The 8,581-nt window shown below is 51.0% G+C and overlaps 1 pseudogene; it reads left to right on the top strand.

Annotated features, from left to right (window-relative positions):
- Window positions 1-879: 879 nt before the first annotated feature.
- Window positions 880-8,184, top strand: LOC147747604 (tubulin-specific chaperone A pseudogene; annotated as a pseudogene).
- The last annotated feature ends 397 nt before the right edge of the window (window positions 8,185-8,581 follow it).

Below are 8,581 nucleotides of genomic sequence, written 5' to 3' on the forward strand. Positions count from 1 at the left end.
TAAAAACACCATTCCCACAGTCCTATCAGCGTGGCCAAGATGTGCTTAAGAGCATGCTGCTGTATGAAAGGCTCATAATCTTTCACCGCACTCCACACATCTCCTACACTATAGATCGCATTCCGGGCTCAATGAGCTGATGATTCGCCACCATTTGATCTTCCTCATCACCCACAGCAGAACGCACCAACACTCTCTCCATATGGTCTGAGCAGCTGCCCAATTCGCTTCATGCATCCCATGCAGCAGTGTTTCGACATTTGGCAGTGTTTGAGGTGTCACACTCAAGGGCGAAAGAGCAGATGCAGAGACAGGTACCATCATGTAGGAAGACATGTTGTAGGGGTTAAAGGGGGAGTAGCATTCAAAACGGAACCAATAGACAGGACAGGAGAGCTAACGGCTACTGCCCCTGTGGCTGGTGCTGGTAGATAAGAAGTAAGTGGAGCAGGGGCTGAGGAAGTAGTGCTAGAAACAGAAAACCTAGAGAGGGTGGCACTAGGGGCCAAAGACTGGGACGTTGGAATTGTCGGGTATATCCGTTCAGGAGCATAAGGAGGTGGGGGCGAGAGTCCAATAACTCTTCAACAAAAAAATCTTCCTCCTCTCTGGCGACATACCATTTTCATTCTGTAATCGGCACTGCCTTTCTGCACATTCTATGCCTTTCTCTATCTTTTCCTTTTCATAGGCCACTGCGTTCTGCATTATTGTTTGCGTCTGTCTTTTCCAGGCCTGTTTCTCTGCTCTCATACACCATTGCTTTGCTTCTTTCTGCCGTACTCTTAGAGAATCAAACATTTACGGCCTGCTCTTTTTAGCGAACAATTTGTCCTACAAGAAATTCACGTTTTGTGCACTCATTTACCTTCACTGCAGTACGGTCCACTTCTTCAAACCTTCATTCCACACAGAAATGGCAGACCCGCGCGTCAGGCAGATTAAGATCAAGACCGGTGCAGTAAAAAGATTGGTGAAAGAAAAGGCAATGTATGAAAAGGAAGCAAAACAACAAGAAGAAAAAGTTGAAAACTGAAAGCTGATGGCGGGGATGAGTACGTAATAAAAAAAAATTGAAGTGCTGCAAGAATCCCGAATGATGATACCCGATTGCCAGCGTAGATTAGAAGCTGCACATGGAGATCTCACACAGCTTTTAGAGAATGAATGGAAAGGGGCGACCAATCGGTCCCCCCGAACGTATGGTGGAGTACCACGATCCCCCCGGGAAGCCATCTTGGGTGGGAGGCGAGTCTCGGCTGGTATGCCCGAAGCGGCGTAGCCGGGGCGCGCCTTTTTCCCGCCCTAGAGTGGGCTGGCCTAGACACCAACGCGGCCGGCCACGCCCTCGGAGGCAGGCGGGGGCGGGTTCACGCCCACCCTGAAGACGGATAAAAGGAGCGGAAGCCAAGAAAGCATCCTCTTGTTCCTGTGCTCTGAAGCTGCACCTCCCGCTGCACGTGAGCTCGAGACGGAACGAAGAGCAATTTTGAGCGTTGTAATCCCTCTTTTTGTCTTACAGATATCCCGTCTAAGAATGCCCAAGAAGGTCGGAAAGCGGGTCGGTACCGACGAGATGCTCCGCATACTCATGAAGGAGATAGCCGATCTGAAGAGAAAGGTTGAGGCTAAGGACGGGGAGGGAGGATCGAAACAGCCTTTACAGGGGACAATTCCCGGAGGAAAAAGCAAGAGGCCCAGAAGGGGAGCACTTGGGGGGGAGACCCCGGTTCCCGAAGCCCCACGAGAGGAGCCAACCCCGGCACCAAAGGAGGGGAATCCAATCCCTGTGGTGGTCACCCCTGCGAACAGGGAGGATATGCCCCCTGAGTTAGCGGCACAATTGGCAGCGTTGTTGGGAAACGATAGCGAGGGCGCCACGGCTGACGACGCCCGGGCAGTGATGAGGCAACTGCGGGAATCTAGGGAGGCTGCGAAGACGCCATCTTCTGTTTCCCCACAGGTCCCGGCGGTTGGGAGTACAGCAGGCCCAAGTTTGGCGACAAACGTGGGGTCTACTTCAGGTAAGCGGCCATTGCCGAATGCGGGGGGGGAGTCTGCACCTTCTCGTAAGGAGAAGATTGCCCAGCACGTCCCACTAGAAATCAAGGAATTGATTTGGGCAGATAAATATGTAAACATGTTTTCATTGCTTACCGACCATTACGAGATCGAGCATGTAAAGAGTCAAAAGGAGCTCATGCATCCGAGTGTTTGGCGTGCAAAAATGGCCGCCTTTAAGGTTGACGAGACCATTGGTACTTGGGGCAGAGCGTGGGGAATTTTTACTTCCATCATGGGGGAGCGCAGGCCTGAGTTGTTGACCGAGTTACCCATTTATCAGTCACGTATTATGGAGTATTCTGTGGCATATGGGGGCAATCAATGGTTCTGCTATGATAATTTGTTTAGAAAAGCTAAAGAACACAACCCATTGTTGTCTTGGGATTGTTACGACTCTGTGTCTTGGCAAAAAATGGAGAGTACAGGGATGTTGAAGGTGCCATTAGTAGGGAGTAACGGGGGGGAATCCTCCCGCCAAAATTCTGGGACGCCCTTTCGGACGGGTGCAGGTAACGAGTTCCACACGAAACCGAGTGGCAACACAGGTAAAAGGGGGATCTGTTGGAATTTTAACAGGGGCAAATGTACCAGGCCCCAGGGGTCATGCAAATTCAGACATGAGTGTGGGGGGTGCGGGCAGCCATCCCATCCTGAGTCCATGTGCAGAGCCAAAACGGGTGATAACGGTGGTAAGGGAGGCGCCAAACAGGTCTAATATAGTCCGAGGGGCGCCTTTACCGACCCCGATTGATACCATGGCAATGATTCCTTGGCTCAGCGAATACCCAGATCATGCTTCCGCTGGGGTGTTACGGAACGGGTTTTCATATGGTTTCCGCATCCCAGTGGGGGATTTTCAGGGGGTACTGGACTGTAAGAATCAAATGTCGGTCTTACAGCACACGGCAGTGGTGCAGGTAAAGATTGGGAAAGAGGTGACTCGAGGTCGTGTCGCCGGTCCATTCGATTTGCCACCAGTTGCTAATTTTGTGTGTTCTCCTCTAGGGGTGGTCCCCAAGAAGGACCCGGGTGAGTTTCGGCTGATACACAATTTATCAGCCCCACGTGGTCTTTCCGTGAATGACGCAATAGACCCGGAAGTATGTTCGGTGCGGTACGCATCTTTCGATGAGGCCGTTGCCATGTTGAATCGCCTGGGGCCCGGGACGCTGATGGCCAAATCGGACATCGAGTCAGCGTTCCGGTTGCTCCCGGTACACCCAGACGATCAGCGTCTCCTTGGTCTTCAGTTTCAGGGTCGCTATTACATGGATAAATGTATGCCAATGGGATGCTCCATTTCATGTGCCTATTTCGAGAAATTCAGTTGTTTTCTGCAGTGGGTATTCACGAGGAAGACAGGTTTTCAACATGTTATGCACTATCTCGATGACTTTCTGTTTCTGGGGGCAGCCGGGGATTCTGAGTGTGGACAGGCCTTACATGAATTTTGTGTCCTAATGAATCAATTCGGTGTGCCATTGGCGCCAGGTAAGACGGTGGGCCCCTCGACCTTGATCGAGTTTTTGGGGATCGAGCTCGACTCGGTGGAAGGTTGTTTTCGATTACCTAAAGAAAAAGTGTTAAAATTCAGGTTATCCCTTGAGACATGTATTCGTGCAACGAAAGTGAACCTGCATCAGTTGCAACAGGTGGTGGGTCAGTTGAATTTTGCCCTGAGAGTAATGCCGATGGCGCGCCCCTTTTCCCGCTCGATTGCACAGTCCATGGTCGGCTTGAAGGAAGGACATCATCGTACGAGACTCTCGGCAGAGGTTCGCCAGGACATGCGCATTTGGATTGCATTCCTGGCGGATTTCAATGGTCGAATTGTCTGGAATAAACCAGCAGTGTCTTCCGAGGAGTTGGGGCTATGGACAGACTCGGCGGGGAGTATGGGTTTTGGCGCCATATTGGGTACACAATGGTCGGCTCAAAAATGGCCGTCATGGTGGCATGAGTGCGGGTTGACGAGTAACATTGCTTTTCTCGAACTGTTCCCTATTCTGGTGGCCTTGAAAACATGGCCAGAAGGGTTTAGGGATCACTCTGTGGTGTTCTGGTCTGATAACATGACCGTGGTTGAGTGTATCAATAGTCAGGCAGCACGTTGCAAATTGATTCTGAGACTGCTCAAAGAAATTGTGTTGTTGTGCATGCAACTGAATGTACTGTTTAGGGCGCGACACGTGCCGGGGGTGATGAACCAAGCGGCTGATGCGCTCTCTCGTTTCCGTATGCAGGCCTTCTGGGGTTTTCTGCCCACAGCGGACCCGGTGGCGGCACCCTTTCCCGAAGCTCTCTGGTCTCTCGGTGCCCCGAACTACAAGACCTCGTGGGAGAGAGTTTAGCACCCAGGACGAGGAAGGCATATGAAGGGGCGTTCCGTTCCTATTGGGCCTTTTTGGGTACTGCCGGGAGGGAGCTTTGGGGTCTGGAAGAGTGTGTAGTGAGATTCCTGCTCTCTTTACGTCACGCGGGCAAGTCAGTAGCTACGGCCCAGAGGCATCGGGCCGCCATTTCCTTCATGGCAAGGGCTCATGGGATCCAGGACCCGACAGCGTCTTTCGTTGTGCAAAAAGCGCTACGTGGGTGGCAACGCCTTGAGGGTCGCAGAGTAGACGATAGGCACCCGATAGGTCTGGATAGGTTGGCCCTGTTATTATCCGTGCTACCGGTAACATGTTCATCCCAGTACGAAGCAGTGTTGTTCCGAGCCGCATTTGCATTAGCATTCCATGGGGCTATGCGGGTAAGCGAATTAGTGGCAAGGAACAAGCGGGATACGATGGGGGGACTGTGCCGGGAACACATTCAGGTCAGGGAGGAGACAATGACGGTCTCGTTTGTCAGGTCCAAATCCGATCAGGATGCAATCGGGGACTGCGTAATCATCCAGAGGATCCCCGGGTCTGCCATGTGCCCTGTGGGGTGCGTAGAGGAATATTTAGCACAGAGGGTGGCAGCATGGGGGGGGACCTTGTTAAGACACGCTGACGCCACCCCACTGACGAGGTTTCAGTTTCAGCGGGTGCTTGCGATGTCGATTTCTGCCGCGGGCTTGAACCCAGGCGACTTTGGGACCCATTCCTTTCGGATAGGGGCTGCTACGGAAGCTACAGCCAGGGGTCTGAACGTTGAACAAGTAAAACGTGTGGGGCGTTGGTCCTCGAACTGTTATAAGAGGTATGTGCGGTTGCACATGTTGTGAAGCTGTAATGATGTGCTCACGCTTCTTGTTTTTGTTTGGTTTTCAGTTGCGCAAGCCTACGAGGCGGGGCGGACTGTCCAGTCGACCCGACACCGGGGGGCCAGCGGTCAGACATTGCCGGCTGTGAAAAAGGAGGTGTGGGTCGTGGGCCACTCATACGTGAGGCGTGCCGCGGACGTATTCAAAGCAGGTGACATGATTCACGTGGCTGGGGAATACAGGTACAGTGTGTCCTTCTACGGAAAGGGCGGGCTCTGTATTGACCAGTTTCGATCATTTTTCGAGGGTTTGTTAGGGCGGACAAGGTCACCGCCGTCTGTAGTCATAGTACATCTTGGGGGCAATGATTTGGTGACCACTGGTAGACGACTTCTTCTTGAGGCGATGCTTTCCACGGTAAGTTGGTTGGCGAGAAGAGTTCCAGGGTGCACAATTGCATGGTCCCATATGATCCCACGGAAAGTGTGGCGGGGGGCTATTTCTGTTTCTGCGCTGAATCATTCAGTAAGGAAAATTAATAATAAAATGAGTAGATTGTTTCGTTCAAGTACACTGCATTCTGTTTCGCATGGTTGTATTAAAGGGGACAGTATGTATTTGGGGGACGGTGTTCATTTGTCCCGGGTGGGGAACGAATTACTCATAGGAGACTTCATAGCATGGTTAAGGAGTTTACAGCATGACCTTTAGGTAGGAGTCTTTTGTGGGGGGTCCGGATAGCCGGTCAACTATCCGGCCTGTGGCGGTAAGGTCATGATCGGTGAGCAGTAATTGGAAGATCCCTATGAGGGGGCGTCACCCATTACGGATGGGAGCGCGTGGGGGAGGTGGCCAATTGGCCCCTCAACGGGGAGGCGGTCCTGTCTAAGGAGAGGCCGCCGGAAGGAAAGGAAAGGTGGTCAAGGCCCCTTCCTGGATAGGAGGGGCTACGGCCCCTCCTGGGGAATTTCCCTGGGCCAGGACATCTGCGACGGCAGATGGGTAAGTTGTGTGGGGTGCGGGAGGGGGTTTACGCTACCTTTTAGACACCTCACACGAGTCCTCGAACGACCGTTAAATGGCGTCGAGTTTATTGGGGCCCCCGTCAAGTACAAAGGGAAATTGGTAGATGCACTTGAGGTACGCCTCTGTGCGGTCGCTCCTCTCACAAGTGAGGGGGGTATTTCTGGTTTAGGGATCTGACACCGGTTACGACCTTGCCGTTGGCCCTTAACGTTAGGATGTACAATTTCAAGTCAAATGTTTTGTAGGATGTTAGTTCGGCTAGGAGAACCTTTGTATTAGAGATCTGTTAAGGTTAGCCAACATCGTAATGTGGAAATGAAATTGTACATTATATGAAACTGTTATTTTTATGTTTTCTTTTGTTTCATATTTTAATAAATACGGCCGGGAAGGGTGACTCCCTTCCCGCCTTCCAAAAGTTCAAGAACTGTTTCCGGTTTCCCAATTCTTGGGGATTGTGTTGAGAGGGGGTGGCGGGTATCTCGGCCATATGGAAAGGGGCGACCAATCGGTCCCTCCGAACGTATGGTGGAGTACCACGATCCCCCCGGGAAGCCATCTTGGGCGGGAGGCGAGTCTCGGCTGGTATGCCCGAAGCGGCGTAGCCGGGGCGCGCCTTTTTCCCGCCCTAGAGTGGGCTGGCCTAGACACCAACGCGGCCGGCCACGCCCTCGGAGGCAGGCGGGGGCGGGTTCACGCCCACCCTGAAGACGGATAAAAGGAGCGGAAGCCAAGAAAGCATCCTCTTGTTCCTGTGCTCTGAAGCTGCACCTCCCGCTGCACGTGAGCTCGAGACGGAACGAAGAGCAATTTTGACCCACCCACCAGCCCCTGAGGACAGCGATTCGTTGTAAATACAGTTGATATAGTATCTTTTGTTTTCTCTGTTTTCTTACAGGTTGTGATGATTGTCGTGAAATTTCTTAACGATGCAATAAAGATTGGTTATTTTCAGTATGTTTTGCAAATAAAGTAATTTTGAACAAGGATTGATCAGTATTTACGCTTGATAATAAATGTTGTTTTGCTTTGTAAATCTTAGTAACTTAGGTAGAACTGTCGTATTTATTTTGGTCGGGCGGTAAGGTCATGATCGGTGAGCAGTAATTGGAAGATCCCTATGAGGGGGCGTCACCCATTACGGATGGGAGCGCGCGGGGGAGGTGGCCAATTGGCCCCTCAACGGGGAGGCGGTCCTGTCTAAGGAGAGGCCGCCGGAAGGAAAGGAAAGGTGGTCAAGGCCCCTTCCTGGATAGGAGGGGCTACGGCCCCTCCTGGGGAATTTCCCGGGGCCAGGACATCTGCGACGGCAGATGGGTAAGTTGTGTGGGGTGCGGGAGGGGGTTTACGCTACCTTTTAGACACCTCACACGAGTCCTCGAACGACCGTTAAATGGCGTCGAGTTTATTGGGGCCCCCGTCAAGTACAAAGGGAAATTGGTAGATGCACTTGAGGTACGCCTCTGTGCGGTCGCTCCTCTCACAAGTGAGGGGGGTATTTCTGGTTTAGGGATCTGACACCGGTTACGACCTTGCCGTTGGCCCTTAACGTTCGGATGTACAATTTCAAGTCAAATGTTTTGTAGGATGTTAGTTTGGCTAGGAGAACCTTTGTATTAGAGATCTGTTAAGGTTAGCCAACATCGTAATGTGGAAATGAAATTGTACATTATATGAAACTGTTATTTTTATGTTTTCTTTTGTTTCATATTTTAATAAATACGGCCGGGAAGGGTGACTCCCTTCCCGCCTTCCAAAAGTTCAAGAACTGTTTCCGGTTTCCCAATTCTTGGGGATTGTGTTGAGAGGGGGTGGCGGGTATCTCGGCCATAAAGGAGTTGAATGAAGCAGAGGAAAACAATGATGCACGTGTGGTCTTGAAGTCAGTGAAGTTAGAAGCATAATATTTACCAGTATGTGATGTTTTTATACATCAACATAGTGATCATTCCACTTTGTTTTAAGAAATTCTGATCACTGCTGAAGTATATTGCCTTGCATTTGAATGTGCGTACTCAATGAGATTCCACTTCTGCTGTGTTAAAAATAGTTGAATTCCAGCCTGTATGATTGTGTAAATCACTATACATTGAAAACGTAAGAAATGTTTTGCCTCATACACAAAAAAAAAGGAAATTCAGTTTTTGTTCATCATACGAACCAGTAAGTGGCCATTGTAGCTCAGCATTGTCCCTCATATATTTATGCCACAACGTGCTAAACATAGTAGGGCCAATACCATGCTTGACGTATATGTCAAAATTAGGGGAACCCTCCTAAGGAGCAGACTGACTCTCTTCC

The sequence above is a fragment of the Lissotriton vulgaris genome, chromosome 1_1, assembly GCF_964263255.1.
Source record: "Lissotriton vulgaris chromosome 1_1, aLisVul1.2, whole genome shotgun sequence".
Lineage (NCBI taxonomy): Eukaryota > Metazoa > Chordata > Amphibia > Caudata > Salamandridae > Lissotriton > Lissotriton vulgaris.